We start from the raw sequence: 12,322 nt of genomic DNA on the forward strand, positions 1-12,322 counted from the left end.
TAGTAATGGAAAAAAAACTTTAAAAAACTAAAAAAAATCAAAGTACATGACACAGAACATAACCAACTATGGGAAAGATAAAAGAAAAGAAAAAAGAAAAAGAGAAAAAAGAAAAAGAAAAAGGAAGATGAGCCAAAGCAGGAAGGCTCATCTATTGTATACTTCCGTTAAGCTCACAACAGATCATTATTCTTATCAATTATCTCTATCTGCATTCCAAAGGAATCCCTCATCTTGGTATCAGGGAGCATTTCTCTATGCGGTATCATTCTAAACATAGACAGATCTTTCTTGCTGAGCCCTTGTCCCCTAAATAATTATTTAAACATTCCCATTCTTCTTTCACCATTTCTAAAGGTTTATCTCTTATTGCATCTGTCAGCTTTGCAAGCTCCAAGTACTCGCACAAACTTTTCATGTTGGCGGCACACGCTTTAGACATGAATCATTTAGCAACAGAGCAATTCAGTTTTACTAGCAAACCAGAGGTTAAACTAACCCCTTTCCAGCCACGGGAAGAGCATGGGGAGCGTTCGCTTGACACACCTACACACTGCAGCTGAAACCCTAACGTGTCGTGACAGACAGTTTGGAAAGCTCTGCACTAGAGGACAGGGGCCTGACTCAAGTTGGATTGTAACAGGATTAAGCAGTGGGTCTCCAAAGGTATATTTGGCATAAAGGATGAGGCTGTGTATTCCAATCTCCTTTCTAGGACAACTGCATGTACTTACATAGGAAGCTGCCTTATACTGGGTGAAACCTTTTGTCAATCTAGCTGTTATACGGACTGGCACAGTTTCTCCAGGGTTTCAGGCAGGGAATCTTTCCTAGCCATATCTGGGGATACTGGAGAGTGAACTGGCACCTTTTCATGCAAAGCAGCTGATCTACCACTGAGCTCTAACCCTTTCCCAAATAAGTGAAAGCTACGACTCTTCCAATTATTATCGCACCTGCATGTTACTAGGTGCCCAAAACCTATTATTGCACATGCATTTGCATTGCAGCCCATGCGGCTGGCAGGGTGTTGTTGTGGTTCTGTACCAAATTATTCTGTAAATTCCACCACGGTCTTAAAATTTAGTAGAGCTAGAAGGCATTACAGAAACTTATTTTTCACTGCAGTGGTAAACTTGTCCCTGGGCAATATTACTTCAGATTGCACGCGGCAAACAGATTGCAGATTGCAAAATAAAGTAGCAACCCTATTGGGTCAGGAAGACTTGGCTTTGTTGTTGTTTAGTCGTTTAGTTGTATCCGACTCTTCGTGACCCCATGGACCAGAACACGCCAGGCACTTCTGTCTTCCACTGCCTCCCGCAGTTTGGTCAAACTCATGCTGGTAGCTTTGAGAACACTATCCAACCATCTCGTCCTCTGTCGTCCCCTTCTCCTTGTGCCCTCCATCTTTCCCAGCATCAGGGTCTTTTCCAGGGAGTCTTCTCTTCTCATGAGGTGGCCAAAGTATTGGAGCCTCAGCTTCAGGATCTGTCCTTCCAGTGAGCACTCAGGGCTGATTTCCTTCAGAATGGATAGGCTTGATCTTCTTGCAATCCATGAGTGGGATTTTATTTTATTGATGTGGAGTATTGTTCAGTTATTTTGAGTTTCTACCTAAAGTCTGAATTCAGTTCGTGAAGGTTTGGTAGGGCATCTGGTTCAATCTCTGGCATCTCCAGGTAGGGCTGGGAGAGACTCCTATCTGGAACCTCAGAGAGCTGCTGCCAGTCAGTGTAGACAATATGCAGCTAGATGGACCAACGGCTTCATTGAGTATAAGGTAGCTTCTTGCATTCCTATGAGCTGGTACATCCCAAGGACAGGTTATTATTTCTCATCTGTCTCTAGACTTAAACTCAACTGGGTTCTGTGTTGCAGGAGGAAGAACTGAAGGAGGAATTGTATAACACACTTTTGCACATACAGTGGTACCTCAGGTTACATACGCTTCAGGTTACATACGCTTCAGGTTACAGACTCCGCTAACCCAGAAATAGTACCTCGGGTTAAGAACTTTGCTTCAGGATGAGAACAGAAATCGTGCTCCGGTGGCGCGGCAGCAGTGGGAAGCCCCATTAGCTAAAGTGGTGCTTCAGGTTAAGAACAGTTTCAGGTTAAGAACGGACCTCCGGAACGAATTAAGTACTTAACCCAAGGTACTACTGTATACTGTAGTTCCTCATCCAGTTAGCTACATCGAATCAGGACGTGTGTTGCCACCCATTTCTCTGGGAAACAATAATTGCAGTGTGACCCACTTCACAAATTTTGTCATGAAAATGAATGTGAGGTCTAGTAAAGGCTTTCTGCTTTTTATAAGGTGCTATAAAATTATGAACAACACACAAGTACGGAGTGCTGTTAAATTGCCACTCAACGCTAGTAGTAGCACAGTGCGGGTTGAATTTCATGCTACTTTGGCAAATATGTGTTCTAAAAGCCTAGATGACATTCTGATGGAAGAAAACCTTCAGGGAATTTGCCGGAAAACAGGAGTGAGGTGTGTTTAACCCACCCTTTGGTTGCCAGTGATTTTTCTCTCCGGCTTAACTAACAACAATAACATCTTCCAGTTTTGCAGCCTGGCTGAGCCAAACAAAAATCCTAAGACATTTTCAGGAGAGAGCTGGTGAACATGGGACTGCTCATGTCCTCCAGTTCACCCCTGAACATTCCCAACCCAATCCATTTGGCTTACAGAGAGGGCTGGCTTGGCAGCAGCAAAGGAAGTGAATGGGAGAGAGCAGCAGCTTAGGACACCCCCCCCCAAACCAGCTTACCTGTAACTGGTGCTGGCAAAGGGAGAATTTAAGGCCAGCCTGTGGGGAACAGCAGAGGGGGCAGCAATGGGGCTTTCCTTTTTGATGTGTGATAAGGGCCAAGATATCTTGGGCCAATCTTGGTTAGGAATTCCATGTTATCCTTGCAGAATCTACCTCCATTTGGTATTGCATCACTTTGCACTGTTTGTAACAGCAGCAAAGGAAGTCCAAGTGATGATGATTTTGAGCCAAATGCCAGTGGTCTGCAAAGGGGACTTGCTAATTTGGCTGAACTAAAATCAAGAGCAACCCCAAGAAGTTTTAAGGTTGACATTGATTTCAAGTGGAGATTGCATTTATTTACGCTTTTATGTTTGTGTATTCTATCCTACATGCAATTGCCTATTCATACAAGCAATAAATATTTATGCTGTCATGAGCAACTATTAAAGAAGCAAATTAGAGCGGGAATTTGGTCATTTTCAGCCGTACTATGCTAGAGATAGTTATCCCTTTAAAAATTACAACCTTTAAAATGGGCATTGGTTCATGGGTTTTCCTCGCAGCGTAAATCCCTGGCACATTGAACTTTAAAGCCATAACATCTGAATGAATGTAAAGCAGGGAGGGGAGGGGTGTCATATTTGTAGCTCAGTCACCCAAAGGTCAGTGCACTGGAGCTAGAAATCCCACTGCTTTGTATACATTCGTCTGTTCTGCTTTGCAAGTGATATTTATGGAGAAATAATGGTTTGGAGCAGCTGTCATATGGCATCCCTTCCGAAAAATAAAACTGGCAGCTGAAAAGGTATGATAGTTTTAAGCAGTGAAGAAAGTCTCGAGGAAATAAGAACGTGTGACCAATATCAGTCACTTTCTAAATGCCACTTCGAATGCACTTTCTTCCTAGGATGGCTTCAAGGCATTCTGACAACCAAATCAATGAAACCAATATAGCTGTAGTAGGACAGGAAGGTGAAATATATTTCTGAAACAGAGGGTCATATCCAAGACATCAGTTCACTGTAAAGTTGTTTTTAAACAGGCAAACAAACTTCAGCCAAGAAAACAAAGCTATATGCTATTTATTCTTATTATTCTACCTTACTTACACATTTTCCTTATGCAGCTGCTGAACAGAGACATGGTTGATTGGGACTGCAATCCTATACACACTTACTTTGGGGTAAATGTATGGAGCTTATTGAGTCTTACTTCTGAGTAGCTACATATCGTATTGCACCACTGTTGTTTTCTTACATGAACACATCGTGCACCTATGAACACACACAGTGAAGCTTCAGACCCTGCATAGACATTCAATGTCCCAAATGGAACTTCCCCTTCCACTGCTTCTCCCTGCTCCCAAAACATGGCAGGAGGAGGAGGAAAGGAAGGGGAAGTTGTATAAATGGAAATCATTTGCACCATTGGGTGTGCATCGTAGTTAATGACAACTAGCACAGGAAAGGGTAACAGATATTCAAAATTCTGGACTCTATCCAGTATTTTTATTGGGGAAGTTTGAAGTGAAATTTGAGAGACTGCAGCCTGCTGAACCTATCAGATCTATGGCTATTCCAGCTGACCTATTTACTGAGCATTCATCCTGATTTGCTTGTGTGAAGTGTATGTAGATGTTAGACTTTATTGAACATTCATTCCGATTTGTTTGTGTGGTTGTCAGAGCTGCCCCAGGTCCCAGCTCACAGAGGACCAACGCCAGTCCGTTGTTATATTAAATAGTCTTTATTGAAGTTCAGTTTCTCATTTACAGCCACGGCGCGCAGCTCTACGTCTTAAACCCTAGACCGCCGAAGCTCCGTCTGAGTCTCCTCCCCCCAGACACCAGTTTAAGACCCTAGCCTTGCTCCACCTCTTTCTCTGCTCCCTCTTCCTCTGGGTCCGCCTGTCCGCCGGGGTTTTCCCCTTTCTAGACTCTTCTGACGCTGACTCCCCCGAGTCTTCCCCCTCCCTCTGGCGGGCTTTAGGACCTGGTTCCCAATCCGGGTTTCCTGCTGTCCCGCGCGCCTTTACATTTGAACCTGGCGCACGCGCCCAGCCCGCCACCTTCCTTCTGACCGTTATACTGCTCCTGTCGCTGCTCCCCTCTTCGGGGACGCTAGCCGGGCCTGACTCCTCCTCCCTGCTTGCCGGAGGAGACGCTGACTCTGACCTATGGGACTCTTCCCCCCCCCACTACGCTCCGGTGGGGAAGCTGGCCCTGATTTCCAGCTACTGCTCTGGGAGTCTCCGCTGGCCCCCTGCTTCTGGTGTGTCCCCCCTGGGACCCCCCTTGCCCTGGCCATCGGCGCCCCCTTCTGGGAATCTTCTGATTCACTGGAGAGGCTCATGGAATCTCTCGGGTCACTGTCATTCTGCCCTCCGCTGCCCTCAGATTCTTCCCCTTCGCTCTCCATTTCCTCTCTCCCCTGCGCCTCTGCTCCTGAGCCCCTGACAGTGGTGCTTATACGTCTTCCAGTTAATAACTTGTTGATCCCAACAGCTTTCAATGTATTTCACTGTCACTTTCCTAACCTTTCCCCCCTTTTTTAGTGGATCTGTTGTACTAGAGTGACAGAGCACTTCAATCCTCTTTAATTGCACAAAGTTAAGCTTTCTGGTGCTCAAATCCCTGCCACAAAATACAGGATCTGGAGGTAAACCTAGGCTGAAGCAAATGATTCGATATTAAGTATCAATGCTTCATTGTTGGATTGCACTAGGTTGGAGACTACGGGCCTGATATTAGTAGATAGCCACTACTGGAGACCTTGTTCAAGGACAAGACCTATCAGTGGCTGCTTGCAACTCAATTTTTGCCTCCTGCTCGAAAGCAGAACTTTAGTTGGGTTACACTGAGGTGAATATGATACCCAAACATGGTCTAATGCGGAATGGTCTTCCTCATTTTTGGAATGTGAAATGGTCTTCCTCATTTTTGGTGATTGTAGCACAGTTCCTTTTGGTTGTTAGTAGCTCCCAGAGAGGGTTGAAAAGATTTTGGAGGAGACTGTGAAAGAAATCTGAGGAGCTCTGAGGAGAGTCGCTTGTGCATTGCCAAAATATAGGGCACTCATCCACTCAGAAGAGGACAGATATATGCATAGTTTTTGCATATGCAAATGTAGAAATAAGAACTATGATAGAAATTCAGTGCATCTCACCATAGTGGAGATGGCAATGACAAAGTCATCTGTGTGCTGACTCACTCCTCTGTCCAGCTGTTAACTATTGAGAGGCAACTAGTGGTGGGTGTACTTAGTGGGGGTAGTCATTAAACATGTTAATTAGTCACATAGGCATGTAGGTGCTGGAAGTAACGAGGTAGAATGGGTTTGGTGAGCACTCTTAGGAACCTTTAAAGTTGAAGGTTGTGATTCTGAGATCAGGACGGTGAGGCCCACTTCCATGGTCAGGAAGCACCTTTGGGGTCAACTTGTAAAAGCACCCTGGACCTGTGGGGTCCAGAAAGGGGTGCAGCAGGAAGGTCTCCCTATTTATTTGAAAGGGTGGGGCCTCTGAATTACCCTGTGTAGTTGCAATGTGTATCCAGCAGCAGGTCCAAAGCAAGAGCATGATAGAGACTGAGCCCAGGACTATGTCTAATGAGATGTTCTGAGAGATACCAATCACCCAACTGTGGATAGCTAAATTATTGCACTCCATCCTTCTTCCCCTTCCTTTCTTTTTTGTAGATTAAAGGCATACCTTATCTGGCAGATTCATCTGAGTTGCTCCTCTTATACTTCATCCTTTCTTCTCCTCTTGTCAAATAAATGGTTGTTGTAGTCCATTTGGTTCAGTTGCTCAGTGGTTTTTCTTTACAACCTCCATAGACTAGGAGCACCAAACACTATTTGGGGGCACTGGCATTTACCCTTCTACATCTCTCCACAGCTTGAATACTGGTCCCATAGTTCCCCTACAAGGGTAGCTTAATGTAGGAATTGGGGTTACAGTTCTATTCAACTGGTCTATCTCCCTCTCTTAAAATTGTATTTTGAGAAAACTACATAGATGACAGGCAATTCAACAGATTTCATCAGTTATAGTAGCAGAATGGCATTTTTCTTCCTTTGAATGTCTGACAGACTTGGAAAAGGGATTTCCAAGATTTATCTTCTGCGTTAATTGTTAACGGCTTATTCAGTCTTGAACTTCTGGCAATTATTGCTTTTTCTCACAGAAGAGAAGTTATGAACAATTGGAAAGGTGGCCCAAAATATTTGAAAAAAAGAGATTATGATTAATGATTTCTTTTGATCTATTTTCTTCTCGCTAGGATATTAAAGGAAAAAGGAAATGAGGAAAATCATTTCTTGTTTAGTGATGACTTAGAAATCTTGCCTTTTGTTCTTTGAAAAACTATTTCTTGCAGGGCTTCGAGCCTTGAGCATATTTGCGCCTCCAAAACAAAAGTAGGCAATGGTTTTAAGTGGTTCAGTTTGAGAGAGAAATCCCACCTATGCACCTCTGGGGCCACGGACAATTAAGCTCGAGGGAGAAAGAAGATATCGTCAGATTTAAAGTGTGATCTGGAATTTAGCAAATAATTTTCAGACTTTCCATTCAAGATGAGGATAATTTGGGGGAAATGATGGTATGAGCCAGTGCGAAGCTTGCTGGTATGGTGGTCTGAGTTCAGTTGTGAAGGAAGGTTTGCAGAATGGCTGAAGAATGCAGTAGCAATTAGACCTTTACATTACAGTGGTACCTCAGGTTAAGTACTTAATTCGTTTCAGAGGTCCGTTCTTAACCTGAAACTATTCTTAACCTGAAGCATCACTTTAGCTAATGGGGCCTCCTGCTGCTGCCGCGCCGCCGGAGCACGATTTCTGTTCTCATCCTGAAGCAAAGTTCTTAACCCGAGGAACTACTTCCAGGTTAGCGGAGTCTGTAACCTGAAGCGTATGTGACCTGAGGTACCACTGTACATTTGTTTTCACCCTATAGAGAACCCTTCCAGCCTCTTTTTCCAGCCCTCAGACTCTCCTCTGGTCACATTTCTCCCTAGCCTACTGGCCCTGCTTCACATGTTCTTCAGAGCCCTTGGCCTGGCTGGAATGTGTCCTTGAACTGGGATGAATGCCTCCAGCTTGCCCAGATAGAGGGGTGTCCATAAAAAGGCCTCATCCTTAGAATAGGTATGGGGAACCTGTGGCCCTTCAGATGTTGCCGGACTGCAACTCCCATCATCCATGGTGGCCATGCTGGCTGGGACAGATGGGAGTTGAAGTCTTGCAACCTATGGAGGGTAAGTTTCCCATGCCTGTTCTAAGGATATGGTCTGTCCATGGTAAAACAATCAATTTTTGGTTTGTTTGTTTTTTTGGGGGGGGAGTTGAGGATGTTTTTAAAAACAAAATATCAATGCATCCACAGCTGGATACTGTGGATCTCAGCCTGTTCCTTCAGTTAGATCCACTCAGAGGTTAAGCATGCAGGGTTTGTTCAGTAAATGGCTTGGGCCATTTTATCAACACATCCTGTGTCAGAAGCCAGGCCAGGCCAGGCCATTTCAGGGCAAAAGGCTGCAACATATGACTCAGCAGGCCCAGCAAAATGTGCTAGTTGGGACACGGATTAAAGCAATTATCGATGTAAGAATAGGGGTTTCTAAAATCACACCAAATGCCTCTATTGTTATCTGTGAAATGATGGAGGATACGGATCTATCTGGTGCTGATAAAATTTACATTTCTGACAGCAAATGTAATTCTCTTTTGCTTCTATATCGTATTTCCGTTTTCCATACACATTGGCCATTCTCTAGGCATATGGTACACGAACCTGTGTGGGTAATATCCGTTATCTCCATTCCGACAATGTATAGCTGAGGGCAGTACTGACCGAAGTCTGCTTTATCTTCCCTGAGTTGTTAGCGGAAATTAAACGTTGCTTTCCAATAAAGTTATGGCTTCCCTTGAGGAGTGCCTCAGATTGCATCGGAAGCTACTGAAAATATGGCCAGTGCTGTGCTGCAGAGTAAACTGCAGCTTGGGGTGTAAAATGAAGGGCTATCGAAGTGCAGACTTTTAATGCTCTTAAGTTATAGGCTGGAGCATTAGGCTATAAAGACGGGAAGGGATTTGAGCTCTTGAGAAATAGTCATTTAAATGGGGGAAGTTGGTCGGCAACCCGAACACAAGTAAAGAAGAATGCCAGTTTTCAATTTTTTAACACTCGCATTATTACCACTGCTATTGGCAGTATTATTTATTGAGCAGAATTAGCATTATTCACCGTGCTCTAATTTTATTAACAGCTGCCTGGAGCGCCCTTTAGGTTCCATCTCCCTCATCTCTCAGAATCAACATCAGCTCTTTGGGCAGCGCAATAGTGGTTAAATGATATATTCTTTATAGGTGGATTAATCTAAGTACTGTTGTCGATACTGACTGCACAGTACACAAGAAACTTGGTAGATGGAACGGCACCATTTCAAGTTAAAATTAATAGGAAAAGCAAGAAAGCGGAAAGATTTGTCTATAAATATATGTACCCTTGGATCAGGGCCAGGTCACGTGATCAGATGTGTAGCCAGATGCTTCCCATTCTCTTTACTTGCCCAGATTTCCTCGCCCACTTATAATGCATCATGGGAATAATTGGCAAGGAGTGCAAATCAGTTTGTCATGTCACCACTCGTTTGGAATGATGGGCTGCAAAATTGAAAAATAATAATACACTCATGACAGAATAGGCAATCCACTTGCCAGAGGAGCTGAGCAGCATGATGGATGGTGAAAGCACGCAAGCTATGCGCAAAATTAGTTATGTGAACTGTCCTGTTATGTATAGAAAAATAAAGCTAGGCAGACAATAGTGTTGCAAAACCATTATGGAAAGAAAAATTTGGAGTAGTTAACAATGGAGGGCTGAAGAGGGACATATAGGAATATTATGGATTATATGGGCTCTTTCTGTGACTATCACTGGATATCCACATATATTTTTTTACCAGGAATCTAACTTAGTGCAGGAAGCTGCCACAAATCAACTGAATTCTAGGACGGGACAGCTAAACTTGTAGGAAACATCAGCTTCAAATGGAGTTAGATGATGGACCATGTTACACCACCACATGTAGAAGTCAGCTTTTTCTTGCTCTGTATGGAAGCTGTCATCAAATGGCAAACTGCTCACACACTGTGGGTTGAAAGGTACCTAATTACATGGATGTTGCTGAACTACAACTCTCACCAACCCCAGCAAGTACGGCCAATGGTGAACTATAGTTCAGAAACATCTGGTGAGCCAAAGGTTCTGCACACCCGCCTTAGCCCGCACTCCTCAGTGGCTCTGCTCCACACTGTCCCCGAGTGCTTTTGCCTGGTCGGAATGCATCCTTGAACTGTGAAAATGCTTCTTGTTTGCCTGGATGGAGATCTGATGTTTGCACAGCTGGAACGTAGCTTGCAGTACAAAGGTAACAAACATTGCTCCACTTTCGCCACTTGCCTACCCACCAGATAACGTGGTCCTCTGCCTGAAAACATCTTCCATCTCTGCTCTAGCACTTTCATATAGATGAAGGGCTGAATCAGGCTTGTGTCCATGTATACGTTCAGAGGAAAGTGTAGCCCACAGGGCTCTGTTAGTTTTCTCAGCACAGACTAAAGGTAAAGGGACCCCTGACTATTAGGTCCAGTCGTGACCAACTCTGGGGTTGCGGCGCTCATCTCGCTTTATTGGCCGAGGGAGCCGGCGTACAGCTTCCGGGTCATGTGGCCAGCATGACTAAGCCACTTCTGGCGAACCAGAGCAGCACACGGAAACACCGTTTACCTTCCCACTGGAGTGGTACCTATTTATCTACTTACACTGTGTGCTTTCGAACTGCTAGGTTGGCAGGAGCAGGGACCGAGCAACGGAAGCTCACCCCGTCGCGGGGATTCGAACCACCGACATTCTGATCGGCAAGTCCTAGGCTCTGTGGTTTAACCCACAGCGCCACCCGCGTTCCTTGTCAGCACAGACTACAGTACTGCAAAAGGCCAGACACTACTGTCACTCTATGTATACTGAACACATGGAGGTTTCCCATGTGGTCAGTAAGCACAGTCCTGTTCTCTCCTCACCTGATCAGCAATGAGACTAGGTAATCTGAAAATGATTTTGACTGTACATCAGATGAGCATGGAAGGCCTCGCAAACATACAATTAATGCTATTTTTGCATTGAGACTATATCTTTGCTTATTGGGTAGTGAACGAGAAGGTGGCAGATTTAGGCAGTAACAGAAAGTGACTTATTGCATTATCTCTTGTACAAACACAGTTGCACACCCCTCCATATGGTGGCTGTTCTATATGAAGCAGCCTCAATCTTCAAAAGTTACTTCTACAGCTGCTTTTCTGCTCAGCATTCAACCGCCAGTTTCGATAACCGTGTGTTGAAGTTCATTACTTTTACAGATGGGAAGGAAAACCAGGCTTTTAATTGGGCATCACAATAAATGAACAAAATTGCATTGGGCCTCATCTTATTCAGTGTGTCAAATTACATTGCACAGGAAAAACTAGAGTGGCATTAAGGGAGATAGCTTTCATTTACTCATGGCAGAAAAAGAAGTCAGCAAGATAGATTATAGTGAAGGTTGAAATTAAAATTCCACTTGCTGAGTTGCTTGTGCTTGATCTGAATCATACTGACATAATCATCAGTGGCCCTGGTCTCCAAGGGAGAGCTCTTGCAAAAAGAGGAAGGAAGTTGTTGAAGGATTAGAAGGGAAACAATCCAAAACAAAATATAAATAAGTCATTAACAAGAATCTTTTTGTGCCTTGTGCTGTCCTGCTGAGCTGCCAAACTAGGAGTTTCAGAGCTGTGCTTGGGTTTTTGGGTTTGTTTTTTTTATCAAAGCAAGGCAAGTTATTCTACATGTGCTTAAAGTAGGGTTGACATATTTCACAAAGTAAAAACCAGGACACCCCCAAAGTTGTTGAGCCAAAAAACTGCCCCAAAATGCAATTTTTCGATTTACTTGCCTAAAAGCACCGCCTGGATCTTTCTGGTTCACACTGTGGAAAGTTTGAAACTTGAACATTTTGATTGGTATTAAAGCGATTTATGAAAACCAGAAAGCTAAGTTAATAATTAACAATGAATAACTGAAGAATTCCAAATTGAAAGAGGCACCAGACAAGGATGTCCTCTATCCCCACTTTTGTTCACTGTGATGCTGGAAACACTCCTAATAGCGATAAGAAAGGACCCAAAAATTAAGAGGATTAGTCTAGGTAACAGACAACATAAAGTTAAAGCATTTGCGGACGATGTAATTATTACTACAGAAAATCCAGAAGTATACAAGAAGCCTTAAAGAAATTGACTGAGTACGGAGGAGTATCGGTCTTCAAGTTAAATAAAGAAAATTCTAAATTATTAATGAAAATATGGGGGTAAAGGAACAGGAAGAATTGGAAAGGTTAACAGGCCTTAAAATCACCACGAAAGCTAAGTATTTGGGGATCTGGATTACAAATAAAAATACCAATTTGTACAAGGATAATTATGTGAAGAAGAGGAAAGAAATAAAAGGATATCTAAATA

The sequence above is a fragment of the Podarcis muralis genome, chromosome 2 (genome assembly GCF_964188315.1).
Source record: "Podarcis muralis chromosome 2, rPodMur119.hap1.1, whole genome shotgun sequence".
Classification (NCBI taxonomy): domain Eukaryota; kingdom Metazoa; phylum Chordata; class Lepidosauria; order Squamata; family Lacertidae; genus Podarcis; species Podarcis muralis.